General features: G+C 37.6%; 1 long non-coding RNA gene across 1 annotated transcript; it reads left to right on the top strand.

Annotated features, from left to right (window-relative positions):
- Positions 1-6: 6 nt before the first annotated feature.
- Positions 7-7,760, top strand: LOC108274194 (uncharacterized). Its single transcript, XR_001814431.3, has 4 exons — positions 7-285; positions 4,753-4,805; positions 4,953-4,988; positions 6,000-7,760. It is a non-coding gene; the product is annotated as an uncharacterized LOC108274194 (long non-coding RNA).
- Positions 7,761-14,622: the final 6,862 nt, after the last annotated feature.

Below are 14,622 nucleotides of genomic sequence, written 5' to 3'. Positions count from 1 at the left end.
CGCATATGTGTCATGGTGATTCGCAGTTCTTCGCTCCCGGGAGTTTCCGTTTAGGTACATTGAGGTTTTGCTCACAGTGTAATGAGGTGAACATCTCAAGGCTAATTTGTTATTTATAGCCTTAGAGCGCGCTAGTGGTGCGTGCATTGTGGCGAGTTGGCGGCGGAGATCGAGTTCAGTGATAGCAACATTAGCCGGTCGCTGAATGATATGTATATGTATATTGAGCCGCGGTACCTGTGAATAATCATACCACTTCGCGTCTCGTGTTTGTTCAACCCAATGGTAAATACACCTCTCCCTTTTTGACAGTCGTTGTGTTAAGGTGAGAGTGGGGAGTTGAGCATCTAAATCTCCTCTAAGACAAATCCCTAGCCGAAGACGCTTAACATGTGACGCTGCTGCTGTTTTGCTTTACGGTTATTTTCTTGATCTGTTTTGCTCCACCCTTATTCCTTATTGTTTTGTTTAACTGCTTTGCTTGTGGGCATTTTGCTGGTCTGGTTCGCTTACGGGTTTTGCTTTTGCTGTGTTGCTTATCAGCTTTATTTTTCTGTTTTTTTTTTTATTTTATTTTATTTTATTTTTTTTATTTGGATGACCTCCCGAGCTGTAGCTAGGCTGCCTTGTTCCTGCCAAGCCTGGGCCTGGATAAGTGCTTAGTTTTAAAATCCTTATTGTGCTTCATGGAAGAGTGACTTTATATTTGTTAAGTTTTAATGATGCTTAACTGTCATAATTAAATATAATTTTTATATTCATACTTGTCTCATTCTCATGTTCCTTGCCCCAATTGGTAAAACTTCTGTGTGCCTTTTATTTGGGAGTGTTTCCCTGGTTCTCCCGCAGGGTGGTGCAGTTGGATTTACTGAATTTGGATAAACACCCCCCCCAACCCCCCCCCCCCCCCGGTAATGCCACAAAATCAAGACCTGCACAATGGTGATCATTTATGAACGATTCGTTCATTTTGAGCAAATCTTTAATATGACTCGTGAACAGCGAGTTGTCAGTGATTCGTTCATTTTTCACCACACATGTGCAGCAACATCCCCATAGGTTCTGTACCGTAAACAGAAACGATTAGTTCACGTCTCGAGTCTTCGGGTTCGAGTCGTTCGTTCTTCCAGTGACCGACCCTTGGGCAATGCACCCCGTAATACCGGAAACGGGATGAATGAACAACTCAAACCCAAGACTCGAGACGTGAGCTAATCACTTCTGTTTCTGGGGCACAGACATGACAAATGTGATGTGACAAAAGAAAGAGGGACTCGGATCAGGAGGTGAGCTAACAGACTGCATAGCCTGAAGACCAGCTGAGCTATTAATTAATAATTTCTGCTTCTCATAATTGGGCCTTGGTTGCATAAGCCTATAGTTTAAGTGCTAGATGTGTTGGGGAATTTTAACATAACATTTAAAATATATTCTGCTGAAATCTAATCTGAAATCTAACTTCAAAAGAATCTAATAGTTTAAGTGAATCATGCATTACTACTTCAAGTCACTCAACATGGTCATCCCTGAAACCCTATGAATGGTGACTGACTGATTTTACTTTTACATTTAAGACATTTGACAGATGCCCTTATTCAGAGCAACTTCCATTTATCTCATTCATACAACTGGGCAGTTAAGGGCCTTGCTCAAGGGCCCAACAGTGGCAACTTGGCAGTGCTGGGATTTGAATTTACAACCTTCCGATCAGTCCAACCACTAATAATGATCTTGACGTACTCAATGTAAAAAGTTAAGTAAAAATATACCAGTCAGGAAAGACCTTTTTATTGTCCTTTTTGGATATCACATTGCCACCAAAATGTCTCAAGTCTGGCAGCTCTGTCTACAGCGTCCCTCTAGTGGGAGGCCTGTACTGTATAGTACAGCGTTCAAAGTGTTTCTCACTCTGTCCACACGATGACGCCATCTGTCCATTTCCACACCACACAGTCATCATCTAGTGGTAACCTCACACAGTTCCCATGTAATTGCAATAATAAATCATTTTTTTTAAATAATATATATGTATATTACAGCCATACTGCTACAACAATCAGCACCCTCATGTTTATTTAAACATTTTCTTTGAAACAATCATACTTTTTCTCATTTAAACTGTTTGATCTGAAGTCTTATACAAGGACTGGATGGACAGACAGACAGATGGATGAATTGTTAGATAGCTAGACAGACAGACAGATCAGCCTTAAGCTCATGTGATCTCGTCACAGATCATATGACAGCAGAGCTCTGTAACATGTCTGCCTCTGGTGTCACATCGAAATAGCTTAAGTAATGTCTCTTTATTTATAAGCATACTGGCCAGTCAGGCTTACCCGGCTGATGTAGTGATGTCACATTACCTGGAGTGAAGGATTCCAGGCCTTTACTGGTGGTGAGTTCACAGGCCTGCTTTGTTTGTTTGATTCTAATAAAAGCAAAGAGGAGGTGTCAGCCTCCTCTGTGAATTTGAGGAGAACAGCTGCCCAGGATTCCAGTAAGAGGCATGACGACAGGGGAGTGGAGCATGTTTGTCCTGTTGGCGCAGTGCCATGGCAAGTTCCTCTGTCTCTAGAGACTGGAAATGACCCTGAGTCATAAAAGTTTACATTGCTGTTTAAAGTAATGGCATGTAGCACTGAGATAAAGTCTTTTTAAAGTCACATGCACTATGAGTGACAGGGGACTCCAGCATGTGTAAATTGAGATGGTTAGGAATGTAAAAGTATTTCCAGTCAAGCTCTCTCTGCTTGCACAATGCATCAGCCTAAGCATACTCTAGTTAAACTGCATCTGTTTGGGGTTAAAAAAAAAAAAAGTCTTTCATTATATGCAGACACAGTTGAGGAGACTGTAAGAAGATCCAGGCAAAAAAAAAAATGCAAAGAATCTATCATACTGATTTTTTTCCCCATGACCAAAGTTCATTTTCCAACATCAGGCTCCAAAATGACGAGCTGCTTGAAAAAATGCCATATATTTTATCAGGTTGCTGAACAACTGCATGTGTACAATTATCCATTATGTCTACATGGTCATTACATCACTTGAGCTTAAATGTAGTTTGTTTGGTTTTTCTGTTTGGGTGCTTATTTATTTTGTTAATTTTTTGTTTGGTTGTTTACTGTTAAGTTGGGGAGGTCTTGCATTTAGAAATGTGAGTTCTAAATACAGTACTGTACAAAAGTTTTAAATACATATAAAGAAAATCTGTAAATCCAAAGATGCTTCAACATTATATATTATTATACTGTATATTAGGCAAATTTATAGTCCTAAGTGAAATCAGTATCTGCCATGAACACACTTGTTTTAAAAACACACCCTTTAGACTGCCTCAATTCAACACAGCCTTGTAGTTTTTTAAGAAAACCAGCTCATAGGTTATTTCAGGCATCTTGGAGAACTTGCCATAGGTCTTTCATAGATTTTGATTATTGATTTCTCTTTAACATTTCATTCTTTTAGAAAAGGAATTTTTGGACATTATTAGATTTCACACATGAATGCAGAAGATAAAAATTAAAAACAAAATTTATTTATTAAAAAAAAAAAAAAAGACATTTGCACAGCACTGTAAGTGATTAGCCTAAATTGCCTGACTTCCTAACCTGTAGCTATGCTTCTGATTTTATGCTCATACGACGTGCTACAAATGCAGGACTTTTTTTGTACTTGTTGTGAACGCTCTCATTTCAGTATAGTAAAAAAATACCCATATGTTTATCTGTGAAATGAGGTTCATCTCACTGAGTGCATTGTATATTTGTCTAAGAAAAAAAATAATTGTGCATTTGGCATATTTACTTTTCAATTTGTTTCCAAATGAGAAGAATTCTTGTTATTTGTCCATTTAACTGTGTAGATTTTTTTTTGTAGTTTTAATTTGTCCATTTGCCTTGTGCAAACTGGTATTAGTTTCTGGACCTTTTTGTGGGATTGAGGTTTCACACCTGCAGTTGCTCCAGTGGCATAATTATTTGTTAATTGAGTTGTCTTGAGCAGTTACTTCAGCAGTTTTAGCTCAGTGGTTAAGACATTGGGCTTCTTATTGGAAGGTTGTGAGTTCAAAACCCCAGAACTACCAAGCTGCCACTGTTGGGCCCTTGGGCAAAGCCCTTAACCCTCAACTGCTCAGATGAATAAATGAAATAAACGTAAGTCGCTCTGGATAAGGGTGTCTGCCAAATGCTGTAAATGTAAAATGTCTCACACAACCATCATAAGATATATGACTAGATTCTATACTGTATAAATGTAAAAGAAGACATTATGTTTAGTTGATTATGTTAGCTGTTATAGCTAATCAGCACTGTGGAACCCAAAGTGGACGGTGTCCTGCACTGCATCATTTCCCAGTTAGAGACTAATACAGGCTAAACATAGAGAAGATGTGTGAGCACTTTCTAGATCATGACATAGCAGAGGATGGAATCTAATGGATCTATTTTTGTGGAGTGTTTACAGCAACACAAACACAATACAAACACAAAATTGACCGACCTACTTTTTCTAATACCATGGTCCAAAAATTACAGTCACATCATTACTATAATGGTACATAACCTCTCAATAACCGAACCATACTGCTACTCCCAACACCACAACGATGAGCCATGAAAAGCTTTTCACAGTGTTCTGATAAAGGTGTAAGAGAGGGGGACCTTTTTGTTATAAAAATAATTCTAATTAGTGTATTTTAAAGCCAAACCTGCATATGCACACTTTTGCACTTCTCTTCTTTTGTAGTACTTTTGCAGATGACAGCTGCAGAATGGTTTGCCCCACCACATCACTGTGATGTAAGTGCAACAAATAATCTCCTGTCACACTGCTTTCAATGACTGTCACAAGTTTTAAAAACAACATTAAAATACTTCTGTCATACTGCTGCCTCTCTCTCTCGCTCTCGCTCTCTCGCTCTCTCTCCCCTACTTTTTTCTCTCAAGCCCTGATTCCTGGCAGTAAACAGGATTCCACAACAGGTATTCCAGTAAAGGCTGGCCGGCATTGTTCAGGGTTATAGTAAAGCCCAGTGTGACAGCAATTCAGACTAATGCCTTCAGACTCTGACTATTTGTTTTATCAGAATTCTCCAGGAACATTACACAAGTAACTCTGACTTTCACAGTACATTTCTTCTCTTATAACTCTAATCCCTTCTCCCCTCTCTGTGTGTGTGCATGTGGATGTGTGTGTGGGCTTGTCATAAAACTCTGCAGAGAGACTGCGCCTGCTTCTTAGTGTTGTACAACTCAAAATTTAGCTCCTTCAACAGCAAACTCATTTAATACATTCAACAGTAAAAAACATGGCATTAGGGGAAGAATGAAAGAAAGAATGTCAGCTTTTATTGTCACAGTAGTACTGTACAGAGAAATTCTTTTCTTCACACAAGTTTTAGTAAGCTGGGGTCAGAGCACAGGGTCAGTCACACAGACCACATATAAGGTCTTGCTCAAGGGCTCAACAGTAGCAAATTGGGGGTGCTGGGCTTTGAACTCACAATGCTCTTCTGTTATAATCACTGTAGCACATATAGTTTGCACATGTGAGCATTTTGTACTTATCTAATTTTCTTATTTAATGACTATGCAGAAAATGTTGTAACCATATTAAATGATTGTTATAGATAAATGATAACATCTTCAATGTAAAAAAAAAATGATAGCAAGTAATAATATCTTAAAAACAGACAATTTTTTTCTCTATTTTCTATATATTTGCATTTTTCTTGATATTTTTATTTATTTCAAGATATTCCCCTGGCAGATCATTTTGCTTATTTTGAGATAGTGTTTATTTCTTGAAAGGAGCTAAATTAACTGCTAATAGAAAGCTTGAATTTAGTAAATATGTCTAAGTAATCTTATCATGATTTGGTAATATCATTTGTTGCAGTATTAATTTTATGAAGTAAATTAAATCCTGAACTCGTGTTGCTGTATGTGTGGAGTTTCACATGTTCTTGTTATGTACACATTCATTTCCTACAGGTTCTCCGTGTTCTTCTCACTTCCAACAAAAAACATTCTGGACTCTTAATTGCCCCTAGCTATGAAGCAGTGTGTGAAAGTGTATGTGTACGGTGACCTGCAATGGGCTGGAGGCACATCAAGGATGAATTACTGCCTCACACCCATTGTTCCTGTGATACGCTCTGGATCCACCATGACTCTGAGAAGCAATTACTGAAGATGAATCAATATTCATCCTTTCATCCCCTTGTAATTAATATTTGAACAGATTTTGTGTATTTCTCTGCAATGTCACATCCTTTCAAAAAATTATACTTTTGCAGTAACTGCAGATAATCTTTCTTTTTTTTCTTTTTTTTTTTTACTATTCTAATGGAAATTCATTTTGAGTGGGGTTGGATGATGATTATTCAATTTAGTTTATTTGCATAGCACTTTTATTACATTCTTACAAAGATAACCCACTTTCTTGTGGGTGTAACTGAAAGTGGGATTATAAATCATTACCGTATGCAGTTGTAGAAGTGGAAAGTCAAACAGTAATAAGTGTGTTGAAAAGATGTTCAGTATGAGCATATTATAAATAAGAGTCCTGAAATGAGCACGGAATAGTCTTTACAATTACAGAAGCAGTTCTTGAGTATAAATCTACAGTACCCACATGGGATTATCCACTAAAGAAAGGGTAAGTCTTGGACATAATCATCTTTGAGGACTGCAATCTTTAGGGTATCAGTGTGGTACCATCCACAGCAGCAGAGGGTGCAGAAGCTTCAAGTAGAAGAAGAGGTAGAAGATGATGACAGTTTCCTTTTAATCAGTTATGTATGTAAGGAAAGAAACCCAGAGTCACACACTTTCTTGTGTGTGTGTGTGTGTGTGTGTGTGTGTGTGTGTGTGTGTGTGTGTGTGTTTGCCCACATGCTTGCTCTGTACATGCTGCAGAAATATGCTGGATCTCTCAGCTGAGCTGTTTTTTTCTGACACAAAATTGGATTAACTGTGAAAAGAAGAGACAGAGAAATATTGACTCCTTCTCGGAAAGCAGAGAGGGGATGACGCCTTTCCAATAACCATAAACCCTCGGGCTGAAAATAGACCATACAATTGTATATATCACACATGAGCACTTGCAGATGGAGGATGGTGCCGTTCCACTTTCTGTGTCAATCATCCAGTTTTAAATCCACACACTCCTAGTAATGCCTATGATCAAATGCAAATATGATCATTAGGTACTGCTATCAGAGCACCTTGCCAGGCTGCATGCAGAATGGACTTTCATTGTTGACAAATGGTTGTAAACATGACAGTATAAACTATGTGGCTTACTATTTTTAAGCATTAAATTTGATATTAATGACAGTGATGTTAGGAATCTTCTGTATGCACACCCTCTGTGTCTGCATAGACACATGACAAAGCAATGACATGCTATTCCAGTAAAGGAAGTGTAATATGTGCTCTGTGTGTGAGACATCTGCTCACTCACTGTTTATCTCACACTCGCAGTGTGTCTCATTTCTCAGTCACTATACAGCCATTAACTTGATCTAGTTTTTCCGGTAGAACCCTAAGGCATCACAGTCCGTCACCTGCATAATGAAAACCCCTTTCCCCAGACTGGTAAAACATACACAAGAGCCTGTTGCTACTATTTGACACCTGCTGTTCATCAGTAATGCTGTCATCTGTACTGACTGTAAATGTACTGACTGATAAAATATTTTTGTATGATACACTTTTTAATCCAACAGAATAAATTTGACCATATTGCCATGCCTTTGCTTTTGACTGTATTTTACTGGTCAAACCCTTTAATATCCCAAACAGGGGTGACTTTACCAAAGTAAGACCTGCCATCTGCCAGCACTTGCTGAGCCTTTACTGTTTTTTTCTTCCTCCTTTATTGGTTCCGAGCAGGAAGTCAATCTCCAAGGATGATGGCAGTGCCAAACCTGCCTTTGTTTTGCAGACAGGATTTACGGTCAGGATTGTCTCTCAGCTGTGTGCAAACAAAACCATTTGACTGCTATATCAATATGCAAATATTTGTATTTATACAGAATGCTCATATTGTTTTTTTGTTGTTGTTTTTTTCATAGCACTGTTTATTTTAACCAAATGAGCAGACGGTTCAGCTATAGGGTTACTGAAGCTCATTTCTGTAGACCAATTGTTCAGAATTGTTTAGCCAGTTTCAGCTTTTGGTGCTACCTATGAACAGAAGGTGGTTATGTACATCAATTATTGTTATCCGAACAACAGAAATATTTGTTCCTCATGCAGGTTGTATTTTCCACTGCAATACCTAAGTGACCCACAAACAACAATGAGGAGACTCGACATGTCAAGTTATAAGAACAACTCACTCGTCACACCAAAATAAATGATCATCCACCAATTCATTGGTAAATCTTTTTAAAAACTCACCCAGCCATATTTATTTTTCTTGGCCTAATTTACCATATAGCAGCTGTATAGCCTTGGCCTTATTACACATCATAGCAGACCCACACTTTAAAATCCTAAGATTATCTTGCATTTGATAACTAGTTTGTACTAATTTGTTATATTTACTTTCTTTCTATTACCACTTCCTGCTTCCACATTTAAGATCTCATTAGCACATACACACACACAAACATGAAATAAATAGTTTAAGTGATTTTTTTATTAAATGACTTTATTTGATCTTTTTTGAATGATTTTTATTTTATATTTTATGTTTGTACTCATATTCTGATGCACACACAGTCTCCTACAAGCTGTAAGATGATGCAATAAAAAAGTATCTCAGCTGTGCAGCTCATGCTCTTTTCCTGTTTATACTAACCTTTCTCAAGGTCCCTTTGTCTTCTTTCTTTCATCCTAAATTAGGTCTTGCCCTGTGACTCTCCTGTCCCCCTCTCCTCTCCGCACCATTTTAATCTTTCTTTGCGTTTTCTACCCCTTGCTGTCAAAGACGTCCTTGTACCTCCATTGATCCCCTTCCCCCTTTTCCTCCTCTTCTCCCTCTGTTTTGCTATGTGGGAAAGTCACATGGTTTCCGTGAAGTCGTGCACCATAAAGCACTAAGTATGGGGAGATCGGTGGGGGTCTCACTGGCAGCTTTACTTTTAAACTCAACACTAGTAGCCTTCCAATTTGTTCCCATGTTGCAATGCCTAATACAAGACTGCCTGCTGTATCTGTGCATATTTGCAGAAGAATATCAAACTAAATAAAATACAGCATAAAAATGGGACCTATAAAACTTATTGCCAGTATAGCCCAGGGAGGTAGCATGCATTTTAATGTCTCTAGCACAGAGTTATAAAGGATTGATGATTGAAATGATGACTGAGACAAAATCAATAGGAACACAGTTTAACCTCTAACTCATGCTGCTGTTTTTAAATATCACTCTGTCTTATGCAGGATGTATTAAAATATTGCACATAATGGTTAATATAGGGATTGTATGTTATAGGAGACATCACTATCTGTCTGTTTCACACCCTGGTTAGTATACGGATGTTTATATCTAATAGCAAGACATATTTCTGTTCACAAAAACTACAAGAGATATGCATTCTTACTGCACATGTACTTTTTGAGTTAACACAACTGCAAAATTATTTCAGTTATTCATTTGTTCATGTTAAGAAATCCTAATTTATCCTAGATACATATTTTAAAATTGGAACTTCCCTATATTGGATCAGTGTATTTTTGTAATATATAAAAACTGCAATTAATTATTGCCAAGACCATAGCCTTAGTGTAATATTTTTATATATATCTCAGGCATTTTTTTTTATCATAAAAAAGGCTATTCCGGAAGTGTAACACTATCATATCTGTGTATTAACTAAACTTACCAAACAGGCACATGATGATAATCTGTGGTTTACATATATGCAAGGCACAAAGGCCAAAACTAAAGCATACAAGCCCCCAGTCTGCTCCTTATCAACACTGTGTATGTTTAAGAGCATTCCTTTGCAAAGTTACAAAAGGTGTTGGTAAGTGTTTAACTATGGTTTCACATTAACATATATTTTATTGACATTTACAGCGTTTGACAGAAACCTTTGTCCAGAGCAACATACAGAAGTACTTTGTAGTCTCCGCTGAAAACCTATCCCTATATTATCAAGCAAAATCCTGTTAGAGAGAAGTTAGCACCAGTTAGGACATTAACCAAAACAGTACAACAAACAGAAAAAACAGGTTGTTGGTTTATTTAAAAAAAAAAAAAAAACAACTATATTTAGATATCAGCTGTGACTGAGTTTACTGTAGTATATAGTCCCCTTCAAAATGATTGGAACAGCAAGGCCAGTTCATTTGTTTTTACTGTAGACTGGAGATATTTGGGTTTGAGATCAAAAGATAAATATGCAAAGCGAGTTTAGAATTTCAGTTTTATTTACTTGTATTTATATGTGGATGTGTTAAACGACAGAGAACATAGAACATTTTGTAATAGACCACCCGATTTGTAAACAAGCAAATATATTTTAACATGTGAGTGACAGGTGTTTCTTGTAAACCAGGTGTGTCCTGTTAGATTGATTAAACAATAAATGGCTCTACTCTTGGTTTTAGCCTTCAGTTTCACCTGTGAAGACTGCAGTTGTTGATAAAAAGTATAAGCCAACATGAACATCAGAGAGCTGGAAGAATGGAAGAAAAGCAGGCCATTTTAAAACTGAGAAAAGAGGAAAAATCAATCAGAGGTATTGCACAAACATTGGGCATAGCCAATGCAATAATTTAGAATGTCCCAAAAAAGAAAGAAACCACTGGTGTACTGAGTACCAGACACTGAATGAGTCAGCCAAGAAAATCAACAACATCTGATGACAGAAACATTGTGAGAGCTGTGAAGAAAAACCCCAAAACCCAAAAACAACAGCCAGTGACCTCACAAACACCCTCCACAGGGGTGAAGTTATCACAATCCACCAGTCAAAAAAGACTTCGAGAGCAGAAATATCAAACCACTCATCAGCATTAAGAATTGCAAATAAATACAGAGATGAGCCATAAAAGTTTTGGAACCATGACTAACCTCTACCAAAGTGATGAAAAGGCCAAAGTGTGGATCTGCTCATTATCCATCCATCCTCAACCACTTACTCCTTTTCAGGGTCACAGGGGAACCTGGAGCCTATCCCAGGGAGCATCAGGCACAAGGCAGGGTACACCCTGGACAGGGTGCTAGTCCATAATCACACACACACTTTAGCCACACCAGCCTACCACGCATGTCTTTGGGAGGAAACTGAGGAAACCCCCACAGCACAGGGAGAACATGCAAACTCCACACACACAGAGCCGTGGGAATCGAACCCCAACCCTGGCGGTGTGAGGCGAACATGCTAACCACTAAGCCACTGTGCACCCCTGCTCATTATCCAAAATACATAAGTTCATCTGTGACACATGAGGTAGTTGAGGTAGTGTCATCGCTTGGGCTTGCATGGTTGCTTCTGGAGGAGACTCACTAATCTTTATTGATGATGTAACTCATGATGGTAGCAGCAGAATGAATTCAGAAGTCTGTAGAAACATGCTGACTGACAATTTACAGAGAAATGTATCCAATCTAATTGGGAGGATCTTCACTATGCAGCAAGACAATGACCCCAAAAGACTGCCAACTCAATAAAGGACTTTATCAAGTGGAAAAAGTGAAAGGTTTTAGACTGGTTAAGTCAGTCACCAGACCTTAACCAAATTGAGCATGAATTTCACCCCTTGAAGAGGAAGCTGAAGAGAGAAATCCCCCGAAACAAACAACAGCTGAAAAAGGCTGCGGTAAAAACCTGGAAAAGCATCACAAATGAAGAAACCAACAGTTTGGTGATGTCAATGAGTCGCATGCATGATGAAGTTATTGCAAGCAAGCGATATGCAACCAAATATTAAGTGTTATTTACTTTCATTTACTTCAAGACTTGTCTGTTCCTATACTTTTGCTCGCCTAAAAATCAGGTGGTCTGATACAAAAGGTTCTATGTTTTATATTGTTTAATACAACTAGATAATATCAGGAAATAAAAGCTGAATTCCTAAACTTTCATCTCATATCTATCTTTTGATCTCAAACCCGAATGGTGTATAGCACAGACAAATTAATTGGCCTTGCTGTTCCAGTAGTTACAGAAGGAATTGTATGTGGCATGAAAGGGTTAAAATATTTTAAAATGTTTAATGCTATGATCTGTGCACCATTAACAATGCACTCCACGAGGACTAGTCGGGTTGAATGTATTCATCATGCTCTTTTAAACTGAATCTCTGGCTCTGGTTTAATTCTGACTATTTTCTGTTGAACAGCATGTGTACCATTACAGCAGAGCTATAGTCAGTCTGGCAAATACTGATGCTGTATGAAGGAATGTGGCTGAAAGTACTTCTGGTTCCTGGAATGCCTCTGGCTTTATCTGCAGTGGCTTTAATGCAATTACCTCAGATCAGGCCCACAAAGAGGGTTTCCTGGAACTCCAGAAGGCCCTTTGTTATGACAGGTTTACTGAGTTAACCTAAGTACACCTGCCTGCAGTATTCAGTTTTATGGTAGTTCTTCATTCATAAACATGCAGAACTTGCAATGATACCACACGCCATCTGATAAAGGCAGGAATATTATTCATTTAAGGTGTTGATTCATTTAAAACTACAAGTTTAACATGAAAATAGAGAACTAAGCTCTCCTTCTTCCAAACTTTCAAAGGCTATCAAGTCAAATTAAAGTCTTTGGAAACTATATAGATATTACTTATGCTGGAGTTTACTTAATCAGTGAAACAAATCGTTGTCAAAGTTTTTGTAGGTGCAACAAAACAAAACGTGCAACATCTAAACCAAAAAAACATCATTAGCATGGACCATCTGCAGCAACAGAAAGTGTTCCAGTCAGGTTTCCTAAGGACTTACCAGAGTCATGCTAACAACTCTTTTCCATAGCTGAAGCCTTTGCATGAGGGAGGAATTCACCATAGTTTAGCACCGCAGGGAAGCCATGAGTCATGCTTATTTGGCTTGAGCTGGACGTGGCTTTTCCTCTCAACATTTCTCATTCTCAGCAAATCTCTCATTACTTCAGGCAGAGCAGGAGAAATAATGTTGCTATGGGGACAAATTTTATTTGTATTTATTGCCTCTAATTCAAATCCAAGACCTCTTTGTATAGGCCAAAGAAATACTTTAAATAAACAGCAAGTATTGAGAATGAACCACAATGAACATGTATAGAGGTAGCCAACGATTAATGAGAACTTGAAACTACATTCCAGAAATGTTAATCAAACCATCACACAGTAAATCTTATGCATAGCGTTTTTTTTTCTTTCCTGTAAGCAACCTTGAATTTTGATATATGTTATTGTTTAGGGCCACATTAAATAGTATGAAATTAATCCGAGATAACTAAAGGTTAATGTGCTTTTTTGTTTTTTATTTTTAATAAATTTGAAAAGATTTCAAACAAATTCTTTCATATTGTCATTATGGGTTATTGTTTGTAGAATTTTGAGGAAAATAATTAATTTAATCCATTTTAGAATAAGGCTGTAACATAACAAAATGTGGGAAAAGTGAAGCGCTGTGAATACTTTCCGGATCGACTGTAAGTCTAACAACAATTTTGATCATACACATACAAAATAGGTTTTAAACTATTTTTAAACTATTTTTCTTCTAGAGAATGAATGAGTAAAACACCACATCATAATATGACTCAAAATATGGTGTGATTCAGATATCCTCTTCCTTACTCTATAAACTTTTTTAATCTGACTTTGCTTCCTTACAGAAAGTAAACTGTGACTTGCAGATGTCAGATTTCCATTCTCATTTTTTGATCAGAATAAAGACTAAGCCGATGGCTGGCCCAACAGATGCTTTTTCAGTCTCACCTAAATAGATATTAGCACATGAACAGTGGGGGAAATATTAGCAGCATATACATACAAAGAGCTATGCATTATGCCATGTATAGTTTCATTGACATCATACTAATGAGAACAGCTAAGGGAGGAATGTGGTCAACCACAAGGAGAGGTGTAAGGTGACCCAGTGCTAGTCACACAGCCTAGCCTGAAGTTGGTAATCTAGCCGTACAGGACATGTCTTGCTCAAGGCACTTTGTGGTAAGAAGGAAAAGGGCTTCCTGACAGTGAGTATGAGTCATCTTCTTAGTGTCTGCATGCAATTCCTTGAATGGCTGAATTGGGCAATGACTGGTTAGAACATCTTCTTACCCACATGTGATAATTGCACCCCTTCCTCCAGCTATCACACACACACACACACACACACACACACACACACACACACACGTACACACACGTACACATTTACAAAGTAACAGCTGATAAACATAGGTAATACATTGTGTTTCATATAAATGACCACTGGGTTAGAGTGTAAATAGACCTTGTAAAAAGAGCTTGTTAAGTAATTAGGTTATTGTTTTTTTGTTTGTTTGGTTTTTTTTGACAAATGTAAAGATAACAGATTAAAATTACACCACACAGGATTATCAGTGGTAAATAACATAATCCTTTTAGGAGTAATTTAGTCCAACACAAAGTCTATACACAGTGCTTGAGTATTAATTTTGTTTATCAAGCACTCATCAATAAAG

Source organism: Ictalurus punctatus, chromosome 13 (assembly GCF_001660625.3).
Source record: "Ictalurus punctatus breed USDA103 chromosome 13, Coco_2.0, whole genome shotgun sequence".
Lineage (NCBI taxonomy): Eukaryota > Metazoa > Chordata > Actinopteri > Siluriformes > Ictaluridae > Ictalurus > Ictalurus punctatus.
The sequence above is the reverse complement of the archived record's forward strand: the minus strand, read 5'-3'. Positions and strand labels throughout refer to the sequence as shown.